Source organism: Piliocolobus tephrosceles, chromosome 12 (assembly GCF_002776525.5).
Source record: "Piliocolobus tephrosceles isolate RC106 chromosome 12, ASM277652v3, whole genome shotgun sequence".
Lineage (NCBI taxonomy): Eukaryota > Metazoa > Chordata > Mammalia > Primates > Cercopithecidae > Piliocolobus > Piliocolobus tephrosceles.
The window spans coordinates 17,951,775-17,975,744 of record NC_045445.1 but is presented as its reverse complement, the minus strand read 5'-3'; the positions used below and the strand labels follow the sequence as shown (position 1 = coordinate 17,975,744).

The 23,970-nt window shown below is 39.9% G+C and overlaps 1 non-coding gene across 1 annotated transcript; it reads left to right on the top strand.

Moving 5' to 3' along the window:
• Positions 1 to 6,461: 6,461 nt before the first annotated feature.
• On the top strand, positions 6,462 to 6,567 carry LOC111531620. Its single transcript, XR_002728333.1, has one exon. It is a non-coding gene; the product is annotated as a U6 spliceosomal RNA (small nuclear RNA).
• The last annotated feature ends 17,403 nt before the right edge of the window (positions 6,568 to 23,970 follow it).

Genomic DNA, 23,970 nt, shown 5'->3' with positions numbered 1-23,970 from the left:
TACCATTTACTGAGCACTCAATGTGTGGTGGGCTCTGGGCTAAGTGCCTTAGATGCATCATCTCATTGTATCAGCAAAATAACCCTTGGAGGCAAGAATTAGTGTGCTATTTGACAGATAAAGAAATTAATTTTTGGAGTGGTTTAGTAAGTGGCCTAGCCCATGCAGATGGGTAAGTCAAAGAGCAGGGATGCAAGCCTGGTTTTGTCTGGCTCCAAAAGCTCATCCTCTTAACCGGTACACTAACTGCTGTAATTAAAAGATAATAAAACGGAAACATGTAAAAGCGAAAGTACAAAGTAAATAAATAGAAAAGCTTTTGCTTTCTGTCGAAAGGCCATTAGTTCCAGGCCCATTCTGATGTCAAATGGAAAAAATAATAAGGTTGGTCCATCAGTTAGCAGAAGCAAACAGACCACTTTTCCAGTATGCTGGTCCTTTCTCCCCATTACTAGCTAAAATGATTACCATCCACTCAACCACTTTAATGACTCCTGACTCAGAGCTTTCATTTGGCTCTCTTTTTCCCTGTAAGACATCAAAATATTATGTAGCTAAAAAGTTCTCTCTGAAAGAACTTTGCAAACATTATTTTTTTTCTTTTTTTAAAAAAAAGCAGAAGTCATCAGTTATCAGTCTTCTAAAGTCAGGAATTCTTTCAAAATTCTATAAGATCTTTTGTCAAATGCATTTAGCTCTGTATGAAGGAAATACTAAGCGCCCTTTACACTGTCCTTCCCCAGAGAGTTTCAGACCTCATGGACTCTGCGTAACATTGGGAATGACTTTGGTGACTAAAACTGGTCCTGTTGCCCTAGTTTCAGGACAAAATTTGCAAACTGCTTAGGTGTCAGGGGAAGCACATTTTAGTCAAACCAAGCGCAATTTCCATCCTGTTAGAGACAAGCCAATTACTGTGCCAGGTTAGAGAAGAAAGGAGACAGGCCAAAGGCACAGGGGCTTACATTGTCTATGCACAGATCTATGCTTTGGGGGCTCTGCTGCTCTCTGCTGGCCACAGGCTGTTGCTGTAGTCGCCGAGCAAGTGATTCATTCAAAGTGCTGAGGCTGGGGTTTCTCCTACTATTGCCACTATCACTAAGTAGTACCATTTATTGAGTGCACTATCGGTGCCAGGTTCTGAGTTAGGTGCCACGGAGACAGAGATGACAAGTCTTGGTCCTCATCCTTGGCAAGCTCAGTCTAGTGGGGAAGATAGATTCTCAGAGAATTATAATAAAATGCAGCAAGTGTCGAGAGTGTGAGAAAAGATCCTTGCGTTCCCTCAATCAGCAGTACTGAGTTCCTATTCTGTGTCAACTGCTTAGTGAGGTGCTGGGAAAATAAGCACAAAGCTTTATAGTTGCAGCTGTCCACTTAGTACATGTGTCATCTCATTTCATCATCACAACAAATCCGTGAGGTTTACAGGGCAGAGAGTAATAGCCCTATTATATAGATTAGAAAGCTGAGACTCAGAGTGGTTGCATGAGTTGCCAAATGTAACACAGCTAGCTGCTAGGTTATAGAGGCTTGGACTCGATGGACTTCAAATTCACTCTCTTTACTGCTGCACCACACTGCTTGGTGCTGCTTACTGAGAGGTTGATAGGGCAATGGTTAAGACTAAGTGCTCCTAGAGTCAGGCTGCCTGGGTCCACCCTGACTCTACCACTCTCTTGCATCAGGCAAATCACTTAGCTTCTCTGTGCCTAATTTTCTCCATCTTTTAAATGAGAAGAATAACAGTACTTAACTTATGAGATTATTTTGAGGACCAAATAAGTAAATGCTTATGTCGGTCATATAGTAAACAATAAATGTCAGCTCCTTTATTATTATTATTATAAAGATGGGAGTCTCACTATGCTGCCCAGGCTGGCCTTGCACTACTGGGCTCAAACCACCCTCCTGCCTCAGCCTCCCAAAGTGCTGGGATTACAGGCATTAGCCACTGCACCCAGCAGTCACCTCTTAATATTACTGTCAACATGTGAGGCAGAACAACTTGGGGGAAGTGGGAAGAAGAGATGTAGATTCAAGGAAGGTGCTAAGTGCTGCTAAAGTTACATCTGATTGGTTACTCTTGCTTGATTAACAGGAAAAACCCGTCCAGCTCTCTATACAGAGTCCACTCTGATAGCTCATTTTTTCAGTCCTCCAGAGACAGCCCCTCTTCTCCTTGTCTCCAAGAGTACCCGCACAAGTAATGGGGCTACAGAAAGTGGAAGAACTAATTCTGCCCTGGATAGGTGACCTCTGCCTTTGTAGGGTTGGGGGCAGAATAAAACTGTCAGAAGGACCAGGATTTGTAAAAGCGTCTATTGTAGAGGATTTATAATTGAACAAGTCGTCTTATCCATATCTTTAAAACAGGGCCAGTATGGGTTAGTACTAGAAATACGAGCAGAGACTTAATTATATAATGACATTTAAATTGGATCCTCCTTCTATCTCAATACTCTGGGATGCCATGACAATCCCCTTCTCCCACTTGGCTGCTTTTCCTCAAATCGCTCTGACAGCTCCTCTTTTGATTCCTCCATGAGCTCTTCTACCACCCCTTAAATGCTAGTGTTCCCCAGGGATCTTCGCTTGGCCTCCAGTCCTCACACACTACACATTTTTTTCTAAGTAACTGCATCATTTCCCACGACATCAATGACCATCTATTTCCAAGTTGATAACTCCAAAATTTCTGTCTCCTGCCAAGACATCTGCCCAAGCTCCAACCTCAGCATCTACCTGTCTGCCAGATATCAGCATCTAGAGGCCCCACAGGCACCAGTCCCTGCCAAATGTGTTTCTTCACTTGTGTTCTCTACATTATTTTCTGACATCAGCATTAACCTAGCCAGTCAAGGTAGGCACTTGGAAGTCATTCTTTTTTATTGAGATATCACATACCATAATATTTGCTTTTTAAAAGTGTACATTTCAGTGCTTTTTAGTAAATTCACAAAGTTTCTCAACCAGTCCCCACAATCTAGTTTTAGGACATTTCATTACACTTGAAAAAGTTCCACTTGTCCATTAACAGTCACTCCCCATCCTCCCCTCTCCCAGTCTCTGGAAACAACGAATCTGTGTTCTGTCTCCTTGGATTTGCCTATTCTGTATATTTCATATGAATGCTATTGTACAATATATGCTATTTTGTGATGGCTTCTTTCACTTAGCATAATGTTTTCATGGTTCATCTACGTTGTAGCATGCATCAGTCCTTCATTCCTTCATATGGCTGAAAAATATTCCTTTGCATAGATTTATCACATTTTCTTTCTTTATCAGGAAACTGACATTTGGGTTGTTTCCACTTTTGGGCTCCTATGAATAATGCTGCTATGAACATCCACATACAGGTTTTTGCGTGGACATATGTTTTACTTAGTTTTAGAGTTGCTGAGTATATACCCAAGATTAGAATTGCTGGATCATTTGGTAACTGTGTGTTTAAGCTTTTGAGGAACCACCAAACTATTTTTCAAAGTGAGCACACCATTTTACAACCCTACCAGCAATGTATGATGCTTCAAATTTCTGTAGGAGTCATTCTTGATTCCTCCCCCTCTCTTAGTTCGCGCAGATAGTCAATCACCCAAGTCTTGCCAATTTAAAAACCTAAACCTCTCTCAGTACTGCAACTGTTGCTCTTGGTCAGTTCTACATCATCTTTCACCTGGACTATTGTAATAGCCTTCAAGCTGGTTCTTGCCTCTGGCTACTCGTCCACCTGTACCAGCATGAGCTTTCTAAAAACAGGCCCCAAAGAATGTCAGTTCCTTGTTTGAAACCCTTTAATGCAGTGACTCTCAACCCTGCCTGCACAGTAGAATCATCTGGACAGATTTGAAATATCCTGATGCCTGGGCTGCACCCCAGGCTGATTAAATCAGAATATCCAGATTTGGCATCCAGTCATAAGTATTGTTAAAGCTCCCAAAGAGATTCTAATATTTAGCCAAAAACCGAAACATTGCTTTAGTGACTGCCTATTGCCCATAAGATGAAGTTCAAGCTCTCTAGCATAGCCCACGGGTCCTTCATCATCTGACTCCTGCCTACTTATTTATCTGCATCTTGTACCCCTCCCTGCATCACACGTAATACCCCATCTGTACTGATCTGCACATGGCCTCCAGCAGAAACATATTTTTCTTCCCTGTCTTCTCTGCCTGGAATGTCCTTCTCAGCTCTCTTTGCCATGGGAGCGCCCTCCTACTCATTCCTTAGGAATCAACACCTCTAGAAACTCTTCCCTATTCACATCCTTTTTGTCCTGTGTACTCCTTCAGCACTATTGGAATTGTTTGTCTTCCCCAGAAGACTGGGACCTGCCCCTTCCCCCACCCACAGTTAAGCACCTGAAATTTATCATGCCCTCTAAGTAAGAGCTTTTGGGTAAGTGAATGAATTAATCAATGTCCTTGAAAGAGTTGCAACACAACGTTTTGTTGTGTACCATCTTAACAATCAGACCCTGAAGGCATCTGGGCCACAGTAGACAAGGACCTCAATCATGAAGAAATGGCCTGGTGTACCCAACCCCACCATACCAGCACACAGCTTCCCTAGCCAGGGGAATCTCAGGTGCCACAGAAATTTGACCTCAACCGGAGAAGTTGGCTCTTGACTAGAAAACACTGAAGATGAAATAAATTAGGACCTAACATGAAGTGGATAGCTTAGCAGACCCTTCCTGTAAAATTCGAAAACTCCTGCCCAAGGGAAGAGAGACCACTGCCTCCACTTGAATAAAGGGCTCTAGTATAGGCAAATCGAAGCACTTTCCTTCCCTGAGCCCATTCCAGTGCTGCATCTGATCTCTGGGGCTTTCATGTTGTACACCTCTCCACCCTATCTTAACCTTGAATCCCAGGTACACTCTGCCTTTTCTGACAACCCTCTACCTACCTGCCTGCCTACCTGACTCTCATACCTTAGCTCCACTTTGATCACCTGGTAGCAACGGATTTTTCAATTACACCAAGTGTCAAGCCTACAAGCTCTCAGGAACCCATCTCTGAGAAAGGTATCAGCTTTGCCAGCCAACTGCCTGTCCAATGTCTGGCCCCAGACTTGGCCCCTTGATTAGGTATTCTCCTTACATATATCTCAGTAGTAAAATGACTTCCCAACACTGCTATAGACTAAATGTTTGTGTCTCTCCAAATTCACATGTTAAAACGTAATCCCCAATGTGATGGTATTTAGGATGTGAGGCATTTGGGAGGTGAATAGGTCGTGAAGGTGAAGGCCTCATAAATGGAATTAGTGCTCTTATAAAGGAGGCCCCAGAGAGCTCATTTGACTCTTCTGTCATGTGAGAACACAGAGAGAACACCACCGTGTATGAACTAGAAAGTGGGCCCTCACTAGACACTGAATCTGCCAGCATATTGATCTTGAACTTCCTAGGCTTCAAAACTGGAAGAAATAAATTTCTGTTGTTTACAAGCCACCCAGTCTATAGAATTCTGTTATAGCAGTCCAAATGGACTAAGATGAACACTAATACTAATTGCCCATATTGCATGCCAGCTATAAAAGAAAGCACCATTTGAGGAAACATAAAACTAAACACACATTACAGTCCTTTATAAAACTCTGCTTTGTTACTGTTTAATTCATGGTTCTCAACCTTGACTGCACATTGAAATCACCCAGGGAGTTTCAAAAATACTGACAGCTATAAGTAAGTAAATCAGTCAATCGAATTACCTAATTTTAAAAATAAATAAATAAAAATACCAATTCCTGGGTCTCACACCCAAATATTCTGATTTAATTAGTTCAAAGGGCAGCCCGGATAGCAAGAGTTTTGTAAGCTCTCCAGGTGATTCTAATATGCAGGCAGGATTGAGACCCACTTGCCCAAAAGCTACAGTCACATGCCCCATAACGATGTTTTGCTCAATCGCAGGACCACGTGTACGATTGTGGTCCTATAAAATTACAATGGAATTAAAAATTTCCTATTGCCTAGTGGCATTGTGGTCATAGTAATGTTGCAGCCCTAACACTGTAATGCAATGCAATGCATTGCTCGTGTTTGTGATACTAGTATTAACAAACTATTGTTCTGCCAGTCATATAAAAGACTAGCAATACGATTATGTATAGAACATATACTTGATAATGACAATAAACAACTATGTTACTGGTTTAGGTATTTACTATACCATACCTTTTATCATTATTTTCAAGCGGACTCCTTCTACTTATTAAAAAAACAGTTAAGTATAAAACAAACTCAGGCAGGTCCTTCAGGAGGTATTCCAGAAGAAAAAATTGTTAGCGTAGGAGATGACAGCTTCGTGCATGTTACTGCCACTGAAGACCTTCCAGAGGGGGACAAGATGTGGAGATGGAAAACCATGATACTGATGATCCTGACCCTGTGTAGGCCTAGGCTAATGTGTGTGTTTGGTCTTAGAATTTAATAAAAAAGTTTCAAAACTGTGCTTGCTTTGGCAGCCCACATACTAAAATTGGAATGATACGGAGAGTAGTAACATGGCTCCTGTGCAAGAATGACACACAAATTGTGATGTGTTCCATTAAAAAAACTAAAAATAAGTAAAAATAATAAAAATTAAAATTGTGAAAGTAGATAAGCTTAGAGAATAAGGATATACATGATGAAAATATTTTTGTACAGCTGTACAATGTGTGTTTAAGTGTTATTACAAAAGAGTGAAACAGGTAAAAAAATTAAAAATTTATAAAGTGAAAAAGTTATAGTAAGATACGGTTAATTAGTTATTGAAGAAAGAAAAAATATGTATTTTTTGAGACAGAGTCTTGCTCAGTCACCCAAGCTGGAGTGCAATGATACAATCATGGCTCACTGCAGCCTTGAACTCCTGGGCTCAAGTGGTCCTCCCACCTCAGCCTGTCAAGTAGCTGGGACTACAGGTGTGTGCCTGCAGCTAATTTTTAAATTTTTTGTAGCGATGGTGTATTGCCCAGGCTGGTCTGAAACTCCAGAACTCAAGCGACCCATCCACCTCAGCCTCCCAAAGTGTTGGGATTATAGGCGTGAGCCACCATGTCCGGCCAAGAAAAAATATTTTTTATAAATGTAGTATAGCCTAAGTGTACAGTGTTGTAAAGTCTACAGTAGCATGGAGTGATGTCCTAGACCTTCACATTTACTCACCACCCACTCACTGACTCAACCAGAGCAACTTCTAGTCTTACAAGCTCCATTCATGGTAAGCGCCTTATACAGGTATATCATTGTTTTAAATCTTTTATACTGTATTTTTACTGTGCCTTTTCTATATTTAGATATGTTCGATACATAAATACTTACCATTATGTTCCCATTGCTTACAGTATTCAGTATAGCAACATGCTGTTCAGGTTCGTAGCCTAGGAGCAATAGGCCACACCATATAGCCTGGGTGTGTAGTAGGCTATCCCATCTATGTTTGTGTAAGTGCACTCTGTGATGTTCACACAGCAAAATCACCTAATGACACATTTTTCAGAATGTACCCTCATCATTATGCAACACATGACTGTGCTTCCTAGACTCCAAACATACTTCCCCTGACTTGGTTGTAGGGAGTCAGCATTGTCAATGTTATAACTTGGTCTTAGAATGGTTTAGTGCTCCCCCTACGTTCCTCTTATACTCAAGATCGTAAAGGCTTCTTCAAGAACATTTTTTTGGGGGGCATGGAGCTAACCACCTCCATTTGTTTCCTTCCCCTCAGGCCTTACAGAACTTATTCTCATTATTCCACCTCTATTTGCAGCTTGCTCTTTAAAAACCTATCCTTATTTGCAGCTTGGTCTTTAAAAATCATCCCTTCTGGCTTTAAATTTTGCCCTGTTCTTTCTGTGTCCAAACTGAAAGTCCAAAGTAAGAGGAACTCATGCTACAGAGTGACTCGCTGGGGTTTGGTGCCAAATCTTAAAACGCCCACTTTCCAATCAAGGGTGACTAAATTATAAAGTAGCACCGCCCCCCCCCCCTCCTTTTAAGCTCTTCACAATGCTTGCTATCACCTATTTTATAATTAGCAGTAGATTAGCATGAAAAAGATCTTCCTTCCTGAACTAGGCGCTGCAAATATATTTTCTAACTTTTGACCTAAATTGCAGTCTGATTTAAAGTTTTGTTTGTTTGTTTACCGGTTTTCTAGAGAAATAAGAAAAAATAAATAAAGTTTTGTTTGTTTGCTTGCTTGCTTGCTTGCTTTTTTTATTCACTCAACAAATCCTTAGCACATTTTGAACAAAGCAGCTTGAAAGCAGAGTTAGGCTATTTCTGTGCACAAATAGAAGAGCAACTAAGCTTGTGTTTTCACCAGTGGTCTTTTGTAGGAGAAGGTAAGGGTCAATAGCTATGAGGGACCCAGGCTCAAGTTTCACTTAAGGGAAACTGGATTCACTTCTCCAAGTGACACTGAAAGCTTGTATTCCAGGGTTAGGATTTACCAAATCAGGACTCTCTTGTTTTCAGGGATAGTGTGAATTCTACATATCGGGTTTTTAGGGTGCACATGATGAATAGTTTGGAAACGTTTCTGCACCAGTTTAACTCTGGCAAGACAGTGATACCACTTGCAGTCCTCTTCCTGAGAAGGCTCCTCCCACAAAGCATCCCACTTCCTTTTCAATTTTTACTTATTTTGCTCATCAGCAATAAAATGAAAATGTGTCTTTCGCTCTCTATAATCATCTCCCCAACTCAGCAACTTAAGGTGCCTCTGTCACTTTGATTTATTCAAATGATTTGAAATGTCAACGTATTGAAGATCTCTAGAGGACCATGGGTAATGTCACCCACTGCCCTGAAAAGCCAACGAATTTTAACTCCCTGAACGGATGTCAGACAAGGGCAAAGCTGAGCCCACGGAATCGCTTTTTGCCATGCTTCTCAATGGAGCGATTCAAGGTGACTTTGACATGCTCATTGAGGAACTCACATCTCCTGCCAGTTTGTATGGCATCATATTGGCAAAAAGGAAAAGTAGTCACTGAAGGGAGACTTTCCCCCACAACTATGATTCCTTAGAGAACCATGGCATTATTTTGGTGCTTAATGAAGTGCTTATCCCAGCTACAGTGTGGTCTTACTGGATTGGCAACAGGCCCAGCAAACTGACAATTTAAATGAGGGTGCTGCTGCTTGAGGACTTTATGTGAGGCCTCATTAATTAGTCTATGAGGATGGTCTAACACAGTGCTTGGCACACAGGTAGATAGCACTCATGGCATGTTAACCACTGCTATGATCATGAAAAGTTCATTTCTAGAGAGTTCCACGAGTAGTTAAGAGGTAGGCTTAGGGATTTGACCTCTAACACACTGACTATTCCTGTCATTCTATCCTGCTGGTGGCTGGCCTGGTGCTCTAGGGTAGTCAAAACCATTATAAGAAACCACAGAGAAATGTCTAAATTTTCCTGTTGGGCTGGAATTCAGTGAACGCCAATGGATCTTGAAATAATTGGGTCACTGACTAAGGCTTAGAAAGGCAAGAATTCTCTTTTGCCATATGGGATTTGGTGTGAATTTGGCATTAAGATCAGACCTGTGCAATCTTGGCTTGCTTCTTTAGGAAGAAAGCTGGTGCTAACCCCTCAAGGAAAGGATAAAACACTTAGCAGAGCCTTGTTTGTTTCTCAATAGGGAGTGGCACATTAGCTTAACATGTAGGAAGTTGGCAATAAAGTACTATATATGACAGTGATCTGACCTTGTTCTTAGCTGAGGTTGGTATGGCTTCCTCTAGAGCATTTGCCATGTGGCCTTTGTGGTTAAACAGCACACTGAACTTTCTCTTAACTCCTTTTAAAGTGAGGACAAAGGATGGATATGCCTGGCTGCCTCCAATGAACATTACTCAGTGCCTCCTCTGTGTTAGGTGTTGGAGGTGCCATGAGCAGCACAGTCCCAGTCCCAGTTCTCAAGTTCACAGTCTAGTCAGAAAGACAAACAGTGATGCGCTGGAGCCCATTGCTACTGACTCATGAGAGATGATAGATGTTTAGAAATGTTTGCCAGTCAGTCGTTAAACACACACTTATTAAAAATAAAATTCTACAAGCCTGCAATTAAAATATATTTCAAACAAAGGTAAGAAACACTCAAAATGTATCACTTCCTAATTATTTTACTGCCATTGCTTATTATATAGGCTCTTGAGGTGATCTATAGCTATTGTAGCAGTCTGATGGAAATGCTGTATAATGTCGTACTACTGGGCATTTCCACCCAAATCAATGCGTGACCTCACGTCGGTAGCTTGAAATTGGTCATGGTGGGAATATTTACACAGTGGAAATTGGCAATCACTATAAACTTGGAATGTTTTCTTTTTTCCTTTCATAAAATCAGTTATTAAACATTTATTAGCACACTACTGGAGACACTCTAGCAAATAGATTATAGTAAATCCAGTGGGCCCCACGGCTGTGGGATTATAGCCCATGGTAGGGGAACATGGGAAAGTGTTGTGAAAGGCTTCACACAGGAGGCAGGTGCTTGAAGCAAAGCTCTGAAGGATAATTAGGAGTGAAGGCCCAGAGGCAAGATAGGGCAGAATTGATTGAATGAAAAGGATGTGGGTTTTACTCTCAGGGGCTCTCAGTTAGAGGGAAACAGGAAAAAGGGAGTGAAGGGTCAAGTGTTCTGTGGGGCCTGCTGAGGCTGCTGTAGGAGCACAGAGGAGGGCACAGGACTGGTGGGGGTAGAGTAAGGCTTCCTGGAGGAGGCGATGTGGCATCTTACCACTGAGATCAAAAGAGAACTAGGAGTAGCCACCATTCCTGGAATGGAGGTAGAAAAGTAATGTCTTCTTGTATATTAAAATATATTGCCAATATAATCAGCATAGAAGAGTAATCAATGTTTTAAAAAAGTGTTCTCAGGAAATGCTTCGCTCTTGAGATTGTGCAATCCTTGAAATGTTGCCTTGTGAGTGGGGAATCTTAGTTTCTAGTGCAGCCTCCCACCTGTCACAGGGCTTTGCTTTATAATAGCCCTGGCTAAGGGCTTTGAAGTTCTGCCTGAATACTATAGGTGTTGGGTGAGAAGAGAATTGAGTGCATTTGTTAAACTCTGAACTAAATGGGAACAAAGACCTCACTTGGGGGAGATAATTATTAAATCCTATGTTCAGAAGTCTGGTGTTTGCTAAGCCCTTCAGTTTCATGGACAGAGCATAAACAATATGCCCTTTTCAACACCACAAATTAACTTTTCCAAGAAAAATTGGCCGTGAGATAAGGATAAATTACATTCTAGTATGTGTATGAGGGATGGGGACTTTGAACTGCTCTCAGGTCCCTAACTACAGAAAATCTAAGAAATGATGTTGTCTCACTTTGGTAAAATAACATCTGGGGAAAATACCTACTTTCTCTTTGCATTTAGTGCCTCATTAAAAAAAAAAAAAAACAAAAAAACTAAAGGTCAGATTGGCAACCTAAAAATGAAACTAGAATGGAGGTGAGGAAAGAAGGAGTAGTGCAACATTTTACCCTGAGGCTGAGAAGAGGGAGCAGATGTAGTTGTGCAAGCACTCAGAGTCTGAAATGTAGGCCCTTAGTGTTACAAACACGATGAATGCCTTGGCAAATAAACTCTTGAAAAGAAACCTGTGCTAAGCTTTCCCAGAGACTTTGAGTTTTCTTTAATCCTTTACATCCTTCTTTTTGTTAAAAAAATAAATTTATTTTGAGATACGTTCCATCAATACCGAATTTATTGAGAGTTTTAGCATGAAGCGCTGTTGAATTTTGTCAAAGGCTATTTCTGCATCTATTGAGATAATCATGTGGTTTTTGTCTTTGGTTCCGTTTATATGCTGGATTACTTTCATTGATTTGCGTATGTTGAACCAGCCTTGCATCCCAGGAATGAAGCCCACTTGATCATGGTGGATAAGCTTTTTGATGTTCTGCTGGATTCAGTTTGCCAGTATTTTATAGAGGATTTTTGCATGTATGTTCATCAGGGATTTTGGTCTAAAATTCTCTTTTTTTGTTGTGTCTCTGCCGGGCTTTGGTATCAGCATGATGTTGGCTTCATAAAATGAGTTAGGGAGGATTCCCTCTTTTTCTATTGATTGGAATAGTTTCAGAAGGAATGGTACCAGCTCCTCCTTGTACCTCTGGTAGAATTCGGCTGTGAATCTGTCTGGTCCTGGACTTTTTTTGGTTGGTAGGCTGTTAATTATTGCCTCAATTTCAGAGCCTGCTATTGGTCTATTCACGGATTCAATTTCTTCCTGGTTTAGTCTTGGGAGAGTGTAAGTGTCCAGGAATTTATCCATTTCTTCTAGGTTTTCTAGTTTATTTGCTTAGAGGTGTTTATAGTATTCTCTGATGGTAGTTTGTATTTCTGTGGGGTCAGTGGTGATATCCCCTTTATCATTTTTTATTGCGTCTATTTGATTCTTCTCTCTTTTCTTCTTTATTTGTCTTGCTAGTGGTCTATCAATTTTGTTATGACAAACCCACAGCCAATATCATACTGAATGGGCAAAAACTGGAAGCACTCCCTTTGAAAACTGGCACAAGACAGGGATGCCCTCTCTCACCACTCCTATTCAACATAGTGTTGGAAGTTCTGGCTAGGGCAATCAGGCAAGAGAAAGAAATAAAGCGTATTCAGTTAGGAAAAGAAGAAGTCAAACTGTCCCTGTTTGCAGATGACATGATTGTATATTTAGAAAACCTCATTGTCTGTGCCAAAAATCTCCTTAAGCTGATAAGCAACTTCAGCAAAGTCTCAGGGTAAAAAATCAATGTGCAAAAATCACAAGCATTCTTGTACACAAATACAGATTTCATCATTAACTCTTTAAAATGTCTTTTAAATTTACTGAAGTAACATAGTCATTGCAAAAAAAAAAAAAAAAAAAAAACCCTGAACAAACAACAAACAAACAAAGCACCTCCTCCTCAAGCACACCTCCTAAAACAGTACAGGACCAAATGAAAACACCTCTGTCCCCTAAGCCACCCAGAGGTCACACCCACTGTCAGTACCTTCTTCTCTTTCTTCTTCTTTTTGTATTATTTTGTAGAGATAGGCTTTTGCCATGTTGCTCAGACTGGTCTTAAACTCCTAAGCTCAAGGGATCTGCCCCCTGGGACTCCCAAAGTGTTGGGATTACCTGGCGTGAGTCACTGCACCTGGCCTATCACTAGCTTCTTGTGTTTGTTCATATATATGTATCTTTGGTTTTCTTTCCTTCTTTTTTACGCAAATGGGATTGTAATATACATATTGTTCTGTGTCCCATTTTTTCACTTAATATCATATTTCAAAGATCTTTCCATGTGGATATATACAGGTCTACTTCCTGCTTTTCATGAGATGTATAGGCATCTATTGAAGGATGCACTGTAACTTACTTGTCCATTTCTCTATCAATAGACATTTGCATTGTTTTGCAAGCTCACATTTTGTAACAAAAAGTTGTTCATGAAGCTACATTGTCCCCATACAACATATGACAGAAAAAATATTGCCAAAGATTAGAAGGGTAGTAAAAACATACATTTCTGTTTTATGTCTAATCAAAAGGAATGGAACAAGCCACACTCTTCCCTTAACTGCCATCATTATTTTCATTATAACGCCTGCACTTCAGGGGACACTGCAGCTCAATCTGAGTGAGGCCTGGGGCTCGTTTTTGAGTTTTGCCAGTTGCTTGACAGGGCAGGCTGGGTAGGGTGCACAGAATGGGGACAGGCTATACAGGGCTATACAGATTTGTGTCACAAAAACAAAAATCTTTTCATTCAATGAAATAAACAATTACAAATCATCAACAACAAGCACGTCTTCTGAAGGCCTTCTTGTCTTTGGCTAATTTCTTCATGACTCCTACCCCCATAACTTGTCTGTTAAGAGGCACGATACAGATTTGAAATATTTGTCAGTGCATTTTTTTTTTTTTGTCCGGGAATTAATAGTAAGTTCTTCTCTTGTTTGTCCCCAGCAGAAGTAAAGTGATTTATCTGATTATTAAATTTGAAAAGAATCAATTGGACATGCTTAGTTCTAAAAAAAAATTACTGGTATGCAACCAAATTTTGCCTCTACACCAGAATCCAAGCAAACCTAAGGATTTCGAGGGTTGCCCTCATGTCATTCAGTGTTGTCTCTGGGATTCATAAGGGGAGAGGCTTTTCTATTGTCATGAAGCAAGCTAAACAAATAATCCTGAACAGAAAGGTGGTGCTCCAGACCACTGAAGGAGTTCAAAATTTCCATCATGATGATTTTGATTTCTTATTACCCCTCCTTCACCTAGGAAAAAGGCCTTTGATGTATTTCTTACCAGAAACACCAGTCTCTTTTTGGAGATTTCCATTTCGAAGATGAAATCAATGGCTTTGCTCTGTTCTAATGAAATCCATTATATGGACACTTATTTACTCTTCTTCAGATTTCTGCTTTTAAATGTATCACTGATCGAGTGTATGATTCCTGGGGTGAGAGACAGTACAGTTGAAAGTAACAGCCACTAACTCAGGAGGCGGCATAGTATAGAGCCAAAAGCTCTGGCCCTAGCATCAAACAGACCCAAGCTCAAAGCATAGTCATATCAAATGGGTATGTCACTTAACCTCTCTCTGCCTAATTTTCTCTGCATGTCAATTGGAGATAATGTATTATTGGCTTTAAAGAATTGTGAGCATTTGATGTAATAAAAATAGGCTGAACTTTCTGAATTTCTCATTTCTGTAGGTAAAAACCAATCAAATATCAGCAATTTTGTATGGTTCAACCTATAAATGTAAAGCACAGTGCACTTAGTAAACATTAGCAATGATTATTCGGGAGATGTAGGTTCTGTATCCAGCCCCATGGACCACCTGTGTGACTTTACATAAGCCCTCTAGGTCCCAGAGATTTCGTGAATCCATTAAGGATGTTGAACCACTCTGGAATCACCTTAAAGTTTTTTTAATGCCTTTACTCTCTGTGTTTTCACTGAATGATGTTAGTTTTCTCCAATACACAGTGTGTATAAGCTCTTTGAGAGCAGAGATCTTTGTCTAGTGCCTTGTTGTCTCCTTAGTGCCTAGAACAGTCAGTGTCTTTGGTTGGCACATAGGAGGGGCACATTTAGTGAGTGAGCAGATGACTAAATGGATAAATGAAGGCAAAATCAAGGCCAAATAGGAGGCAATTAGTTCTGATCATTTGAGTGCCTTTTTGCCTTTCCTCCCACAAGGCTGTTGAGACCAAGTTGAGGTGAGATATTCTAGATTGGTGGTCAACAGTGAGTACTGATGGTCTTTCAAAGATAATTACTTTTTCTCTACTTCATTTTTTTTCTTTGAGGAGATAAATGGAGTTGCTACTTGTACAAAAGAGTCAGGTGCTCATTTTTCTCCCCTGATTCAGTAAGTATTTTAAAAGAAAAGATGAAAAAGTTGAAATGATGACTGGAGAGGTATAGATGGCCTGCCTCAAGCCTTTTGGAAAAATCTGTGGAAAAAACCCACAGCACTTCCTATACAGATAGGAAAATAAATCTATGTGTAGAAAAATAATAGTGTTATCAAGAATCCAAGGTACATTTTAAAAACAGTTTAAATGCCATTTTAATAAAGTGCTGCAGTTTTAGAAAGGTTATGAAACATCTTGACAAGCGTTTGGTTTGTACACTTCCTTAAGGTAGGAGGCTGATGTTATAATAGTGAATCCAAAATAAGTAATGAAAATTCTTGCCATAGCACAGATCCCCAAACCATTATTTGAGGTGTTTCAAGTCAGTAAACTGTTACAAGATTAAATCTGACAGCTACTTTAAAAAATATGACTACTGTTGATTTTTTTTAGCACAATACAAAATGTGGTAGAAAAATTTCTGATTGTGATAGATTTGAGGTTAAATATATTAGAAATGAAATAGAAAAACAAATTCTGAATCTGTTATCTTACTGCAGCAGACTGTCATTTCCCCTGTATCTTATTTCTTTCTATGAATAGCATGGGACAAAATAACTTCATCAGTCCAGAGTGATTGAGATCAAATGTTACAATGGTGAGGTGGACAGAGGAGGGAGACCAGAGAGGGACAAGGACCTATCTATCTCCTCCCACGCCTAGAACCGCCATGTATAAACATTAGTTTAAAAGGAATGTCAAGGACAGTTTTGATGGAGAAAAGAATTTACAGAAAGACAGGTGTAGTTTGAGAGATGGGGAAGGAGCGGTATTTGGGAGTTTGAGCTAACAGTGCATGTGTTGATTAGTATATTTATGTGTCTCAGGCTTTTGCTTTGCTTTGCTTTTTCAACTGCAGCTAGAGTCTTCTTCTCAGTCTCACTAAGAAGTGGCCCAGAGCAATGTGTTTACTTGTTGATAGGGAAATGGATGGCTGGGCCAAACACTGTTCGGTGCCTGCTCATTGGCCTTCCTGTCTTTATGTCTTACTTGATAGCAGAACCCTGCTTGTGTCAGGCTTTCTAACCAAGAGCTCTTGATCTCAAGGAATGTGTCCCTAGTCATTGTCATCACTGGTCCAAGCCAAGCATGGTCATCCCATTCCTCTTGCCATATTTATAGGTGTCTGCGTGGCCTAGCTTGGGTCAGTGAAACAAGGTGAAGTTCACTGGGAGACTTCTGGGAAAGATTTCTCTCTCTGATCAAACAGAGGCATAAATAGAGAAAGTATTTTCCCTACATTCACTTCCTGTTTTTGGAAGTTGTCAGGTGATGGTGTGATGCTTGGAGCTGCTAAGTACATTTTAGACTAAGAGAGACATCACTTGCCCATGGAAGACAGCATAGTGGAAAGATAGAACTGGGGGCTTGAGCTGTGGTCCCTTCCCTGTAACTACATCCTTCTAAACTTTTTATTATGTGAGAAAATTAGATGTATTTATTGTGTAAACTGGTGTTAGCGAGTTACTCTATTACTTGCAGTCAAATGCAACTGAACAGATACAAGACATGAATAAGGTAAATAACATATTCAGGAGTACTCAGATTGTTGTGTCAGCACAAGGGATAGATCTGGAATGAACATGGAGCTTGGAGTTAAATAGGCCTATGTTTGATAACGGACTTGCTGTGTGCTCTCAGACAAGTTACTTCACCTCTCTGGGCCTCAGTTTTCTCTTCTGCTAAATGGGGATAATACCACCCACCTCATGGGATTGTTGCATGGGTTAAATGAAATCAAGTAATATGGCTGATGGTCAATGAATGTTAGCTTTCTTCTGTTTCCTCCATGACTCTGCTTCCAGTGCAGTCTTTTTATTCCATTTCAAAAAAAGTGTTCATTTTCAGAAACTTAACTTGAGAATTCTTTTTTTTTTTTTTTATTTTTCTTTAAGTTCTAGGGTACATGTGTATAACGTGCAGGTTTGTTACATATGTATATATGTGCCATGTTGGTGTGCTGCACCCATCAACTCGTCAGCACCCATCAATTCATCATTTATATCAGGTATAACTCCCCAATGCAATCCCTCCCCCCTCCCCCCTCCCCATGATAGGCCCCATTGTGTGATGTTCCCCTTCCCGAGTCCAAGTGAGCTCATTGTTCAGTTCCCACCAAATATACAAGAAAAAAACAACCCCATCAAAAAGTGGGCAAAGGATATGAACAGACATTTCTCAAAAGAAGACATTCATACAGCCAACAGACACATGAAAAAATGCTCATCATCACTCGCCATCAGAGAAATGCAAATCAAAACCACAATGAGATACCATCTCACACCAGTTAGAACGGCAATCATTAAAAAATCAGGAAACAACAGGTGTTGGAGAGGATGTGGAGAAATAGGAACACTTTTACACTGTTGGTGGGATTGTAAACTAGTTCAACCATTATGGAAAACAGTATGGCAATTCCTCAAGGATCTAGAACTAGATGTACCATATGACCCAGCCATCCCACTACTGGGTATATACCCAAAGGATTATAAATTATGCTACTACAAAGACACATGCACACGTATGTTTATTGCGGCACTATTCACAATAGCAAAGACTTGGAATCAACCCAAATGTCCATCAGTGACAGAATGGATTAAGAAAATGTGGCACATATACACCATGGAATACTATGCAGCCATAAAAAAGGATGAGTTTGCGTCCTTTGTAGGGACATGGATGCAGCTGGAAACCATCATTCTTAGCAAACTATCACAAGAAGAGAATTCTTAATGCAGTGCTTTAATACAGTAAAAATTTTTAGTTTTTTTCCTACAAAATGCATTTGAAAAGTGCACTCTTGACCTTGTCTTTTCTTTCCTTTAGAATCATATTAGCAGTTGGATGTAGATATAAAATATTAGTAGTACATAATCTCAGAGTACCTAAAGGATTTATTTTATTTCACTGTAAGCAATTTTATATATTTACAAAGCGCCTTTTCTCCGAAAGCCCCACAAACAGTAGATTAGTTAGTACATTAGTATCTGGATGAGTAACTGCTGAAGATCTACAACTCTATTCTGAAAATTAATATAGATTTCCTGCAGTTTGGTGCACTATCTTGAAAATCTTTAAGTGCTTCTTAAAAGTAATCCTTAGGTCTCTGCTATGAATGCTATTTTCAAATGACAAAAGCAGATGGAAATAAAGAATGGCTCAGCTGGAAAGCAAAATGATGTCTCAATAACAGTAATTTATAAAGTGACCATGGCATTTTATAGCACAGATGTTAACAGCTTCACACGTGACCACATACTGTTTTGTGCCAGGTGGTGCACTAGTTCTTTCCAGTCATCATCTCATTAGGTTGTGCCAACAGCTCTCTGTGGTAGATTCCGTCATCCCCACTTGAGAGATGAAAAGACTGAGACTTGAGAAGATTAACAATCTGTCCAAGGTCACCCAACGATTTAAAGTGGTACAGCTGGGATTCAACTCAAATTCTGTTGGATTTTGGAGCCCTTGCTCCAAATTCCTATACCATACTGTTGCCTGCTAAGCTTGCTAAACCTTCCTGAGTTACCATACTCTCTTGAATAACTGGACCTGAACGTATATCACATTCATTACAATACTAGCTAGCATTTATTGGGCACCTATCTATGGCAGGTAAATGATAACATTTAATTATCAGAACAACTCTGAAAGGTAGATAAAGGTATATATTTTTGTTATTATTATTATTATTCCAACTTAACAAATGAGGAGAGTGAGGGGCAGTGGTGGGCTGTGACTTCTCCAGGTTTGCACAATTTTAGTAATACGCATTCAAACCCAGGACAGCCTGACTCCAGAGTCCATGTTCTTTCCAATCTACCACGTAACTTCCTTTTGTAACAAAAGTAAGCCACCATGGGGAAGCTGCTGCATGTTTAAGATGGGAAATATATCTGCATTCATATACTTTTAAGTATCTTAGGGCCTTACATTTCTTTCTTTTTATTATTATTATTATTATACTTCAAGTTCTAGGGTACATGTGCATAACGTGCAGGTTTGTTACATATGTATACTTGTGCCATGTTGGTGTGCTGCACCCATCAACTCGTCAGTACCCATCAACTCGTCATTTACATCAGGTATAACTCCCAGTGCAATCCCTCTGCTCCCACCGTAATAGGCCCCGGTGTGTGATGTTCCCCTTCCCAAGTCTAAGTGATCTCATTGTTCAGTTCCCACCTATTAGTGAGAACATGCGGTGTTTGGTTTTCTGTTCTTGTGATAGTTTGCTGAGAATGATGGTTTCCAGCTGCATCCTTTCTCAAAAGAAGACATGCATACAGCCAACAGACACATGAAAAAATGCTCGTCATCACTGGTATGTCCATTGTGGCACTATTCACAATAGCAAAGACTTGGAATCAACCCAAATGTCCATCAGTGACAGACTGGATTAAGAAAATGTGGCACATATACACCATGGAATACTATGCAGCCATAAAAAAGGATGAGTTTGGGTCCTTACATTTCTTTTGTTCCTGAAACGACTAGAATAGTGCTAGGCACCTACTTGGTACTCAATGAGTGATTGGTTGATTAATCAATGGATTGATTGGTAATAAGCAATAATATCTTCTTTGAACACATTTCCTTCTGAAGAAATATTAAAGGCCAGACAATGACATGAGTTGACATGAGTTACATCATAACTTACTATATGTTTATATCTATACATATATATGTTTATATATCTATACATATATATGTTTATATATACATATATATGTTTATATATACATATATAAGTTTATATATATACACATATATAAGTTTATATATATACACATATATAAGTTTATATATATAACTATTGTGAAGGTAGGGAAAATGCTTTCTCTATATATGCCTCTCTGATCAGAGAGGGAAATCTTTCCCAGAAGTCCCCCAGTGAACTTTCCCTTGTTTCATTGACCCAAGCTAGGCCATGCAGACACCTATAAATAAATATATATATTCACAAAGATTGTGTGTGTGTGTGTGTGTGTATATATATATAATATATATATTCACAATGATTGCAGGATAATTTCACAGCAATGACAATTTCATCAGTTTCTGGAAGTCTTGAGGATACAATTGTCAAAATGAAAGTTGGTCACATCATTTTTAAAAGGTCAAATGTAGTAGTAGTTCTACAAGATGAAAACAAAAAGACTGGAGGCCTGATTTTTCATTAGACCTTCATGTCAGAGTCAAGCATTGGATATGAATCAAAATAGTTTGCAGAACTGAAATTTTAGGTGTCACAGCCATAGTAACCCTCCAGCAGATATATAACTTAAAATTCTTGTCATTTTGCATATTCATGAACTTGAAGAAATAGAATGAGTTGGGGTGGAGAGTGATGTGTATTTCAGGAAGAAAATAAAGTTTGGTGTTTTAAAAAATTGCATTGCAATTTCATTTACAGAATTTCAGATTGGAGGACTGTGGGAAACTAGTGAGTCAGAATAAATTGGGAGAACTAGAATTGAGTTCTGGCTCTATTACTAACCTATTAGTAATAAGTAATAATTATTAGTAATATTACTAATAATACTTGTTCTTAGTAACAAATTTTTGTATTCATAGAAACATTACTAGTGAAAAGTTAACAATAGAGCCAGAATTCTAGTTCAGAGAGGGGAAGGGATGATGTGCAACTTTGGGAGCACATCATCCCTTCCCATCTCTGGAGCTCCATTTCCCCATCTGTACAATGGAGGTTTGACCAGATGATCTGTGAAGCCCCTTTCATGTACGAGTACTTAGGAATGTCAACCCATCCTCTTTCCTTTTCTTCCTAGGTCATTGCCATGGGAGGAAGAGTGGACATTCTTGAGAAAAGTCATTTTGACAGAAAAACTGTCTTCAGTTGAAAGTACTTGGAGACTGCAAGGCTCTTCACTTGTTTCTGGAGCTAATAGCATGTTCTCTGTTTATATTTGTCAGGATTGTTGTGATTTCCAGTGACTGAAAGCCAGGTGGAATTTTGCTTAGGCCAAAAAAAAAAAAAAAAGAAAAGAGAAAAGGCTTATTGGTGATCATGTAACCGAGCCATGGGAAGGCAGGAACAACTAGAACAAAGGACTTGAGTAACTAACAGGATTTCTCTCTCTCTCTGTGTCTGTCTGTTTCTCTTTCATTCTGTCTTTCTCTTTCCCCACCCTTCCTCCCTCTTTTTTTTCTGTCTCCCACCTCTGCCTCTCTGAGTGTCAGTTTCATTCTCGCAGACTTCTCCCACACCACTGATGCATGGTGGCTGGCCAGTTCTGTACACATATACCTCTGCCCCAGAGTTGCTACCAGAGAGGACTTTCTATTCGCTCTTTCTATGCCCATGTATTCAAAGTCCCTGGAAGGATTTTAATTGATCCAGTTTGGATCAGGTGCCCGTGTCTCTACCAGTCACTGTGTGCAGGCAACAGGGTTCCAGAAGAACATAGCAGGCATCCTTCAAAAGCATGGTTGGAGTGGAGAAAAAAGCATTTCCCAGAAGGGGAGTGCTGCTCTAGGTAGACAGAACACAAGACTAGATAACCACTACAGTGAGGTTTCATTGCAGGGCTTCATGGAAGACTGCTGAACACAATCCACAATGACACCAAAAAGGCTCCATGGTATTTTTGTAATCAAGAGGGTCCTAGAAAAGCAGATATTTTAATGTTGAATCCAAAGGTTGAATACATTTTTACCAGTTTCTTTTCTACAATGCAGCTATGCCCTGTGGTTTGGCAAGAGACATCCATTTTCTACAATGTCGTTCAAGGAGTAAGCAACAGAAACTTCATTCCTTTTCTCTTATTCATAGCAATACTTGATACTTACATACTCTGGCATTTTCATCAAAGGATCTTAGAACATACAATTAGCAAGTATTAGTCAGTTTTCAGATGGGAAGTCAGAGATGCTGAGAAGACAAAGCCAGGCACCTTGAGTCTGCCTGGGATGGTGAACTTCTGGAAAGTACCTTTTCTAGCCCTGACCTAGTCAGCGGGAGTTTGAGGGTGACATATCCTCCAGTTCAGAAGCCAGATTCCAGTCACAAAAAATAAAACTGGAAGGTCAGGCTGTCGCGGAATCAGAAACACTCAGATGTGGAAGAGGTCTTGGGGGCCAGATGCAGTTCGACCTTCCATCCAGTGCATATGCTCTTTCTAGATTATCCCCCATCATGAGTAGTCATGTGGTGTCCAGCAGCTGCACAGTATTCAGTTTACTGTGAAAAAGATTTTGTTGTTGGAACTAGGCTATTCTTTAAGTTAGAATCTATCTTCCCCAGGGCAGCCACTCTTTTTTTTTTTTTTTGTCATTCACTCTTAAAGGCTTGTTTTGTGACTGACACCCTTCTAGCCTAGGGATGCAGAGGTGAATAAGAGTTGGTCTCCATCTTCCAGGATCTCAGTGTCCAGCGGAAGAAACAGATCCATCTGTCTATGGCAGTTGCTTTAGTGGATGTGTGAACCTTGTTTCCAGAAGTGAAAATGCTTATCACCCTCCAGAGAAGTCAGAAAAATTCTCCTTGAGGGGCTAGTCCTGGAGCTGATTTTTGAAAGATGATTGAGAATCTGCCACACGATCGAAAATGAATCCTAGACTAGGCAGAGGTGATATCAGAATATGCAAAGTCTCAGAGGTGAATAAGAGAATGGCTCCTGAAGGGAACCACAGGTGATTCAGTGTGACTGGAGACAGGTGTGTGAAGTTTAAAAGGCCAGACTAATGGTGCTGGGAAAATTGGCTAGCCATAAGTAGAAGTTGAAACTGGATCCTTTCCTTTCTCGTTATACAAAAATTAATTCAAGATGGATTAGAGACTTAAATGTTAGACCTAAAGCCATAAAAAACCCTAGAAGAAAACCTAGGTAATACCATTCAGGACATAGGCATGGGCAAGGACTTCATGTCTAAAACACCAAAAGCAACGACAACAAAAGCCAAAATTCACAAATGGGATCTAATTAAACTAAAGAGCTTCTGCACAGCAAAAGAAACTACCATCAGAGTGAACAGGCAACCTACAGAATGGGAGAAAATTTTTGCAATCTACTCATCTGACGAAGGGCTAATATCCAGAACCTATAAAGAACTCAAACAAATCTGCAAGAAAAAAACAAATGACCCCATCAAAAAGTGGGCAAAGGATATGAACAGATGCTTCTCAAAAGAAGACATTCATACAGCCAACAGACACATGAAAAAATGCTCATCATCACTCACCATCAGAGAAATGCAAATCAAAACCACAATGAGATACCATCTCACACCAGTTAGAATGGCAATCATTAAAAAGTCAGGAAACAACAGGTGCTGGAGAGGATGTGGAGAAATAGGAACACTTTTACACTGTTGATGGGACTGTAAACTAGTTCAACCATTGTGGACAACAGTGTGACGATTCCTCAAGGATCTAGAACTAGAAATACCATTTGACCCAGCCATCCCATTACTGGGGATATACCCAAAGGATTGTAAGTCATGCTGCTATAAAGACACATGCACACGTATGTTTATTGCAGCACTATTCACAATAGCAAAGACTTGGAATCAACCCAA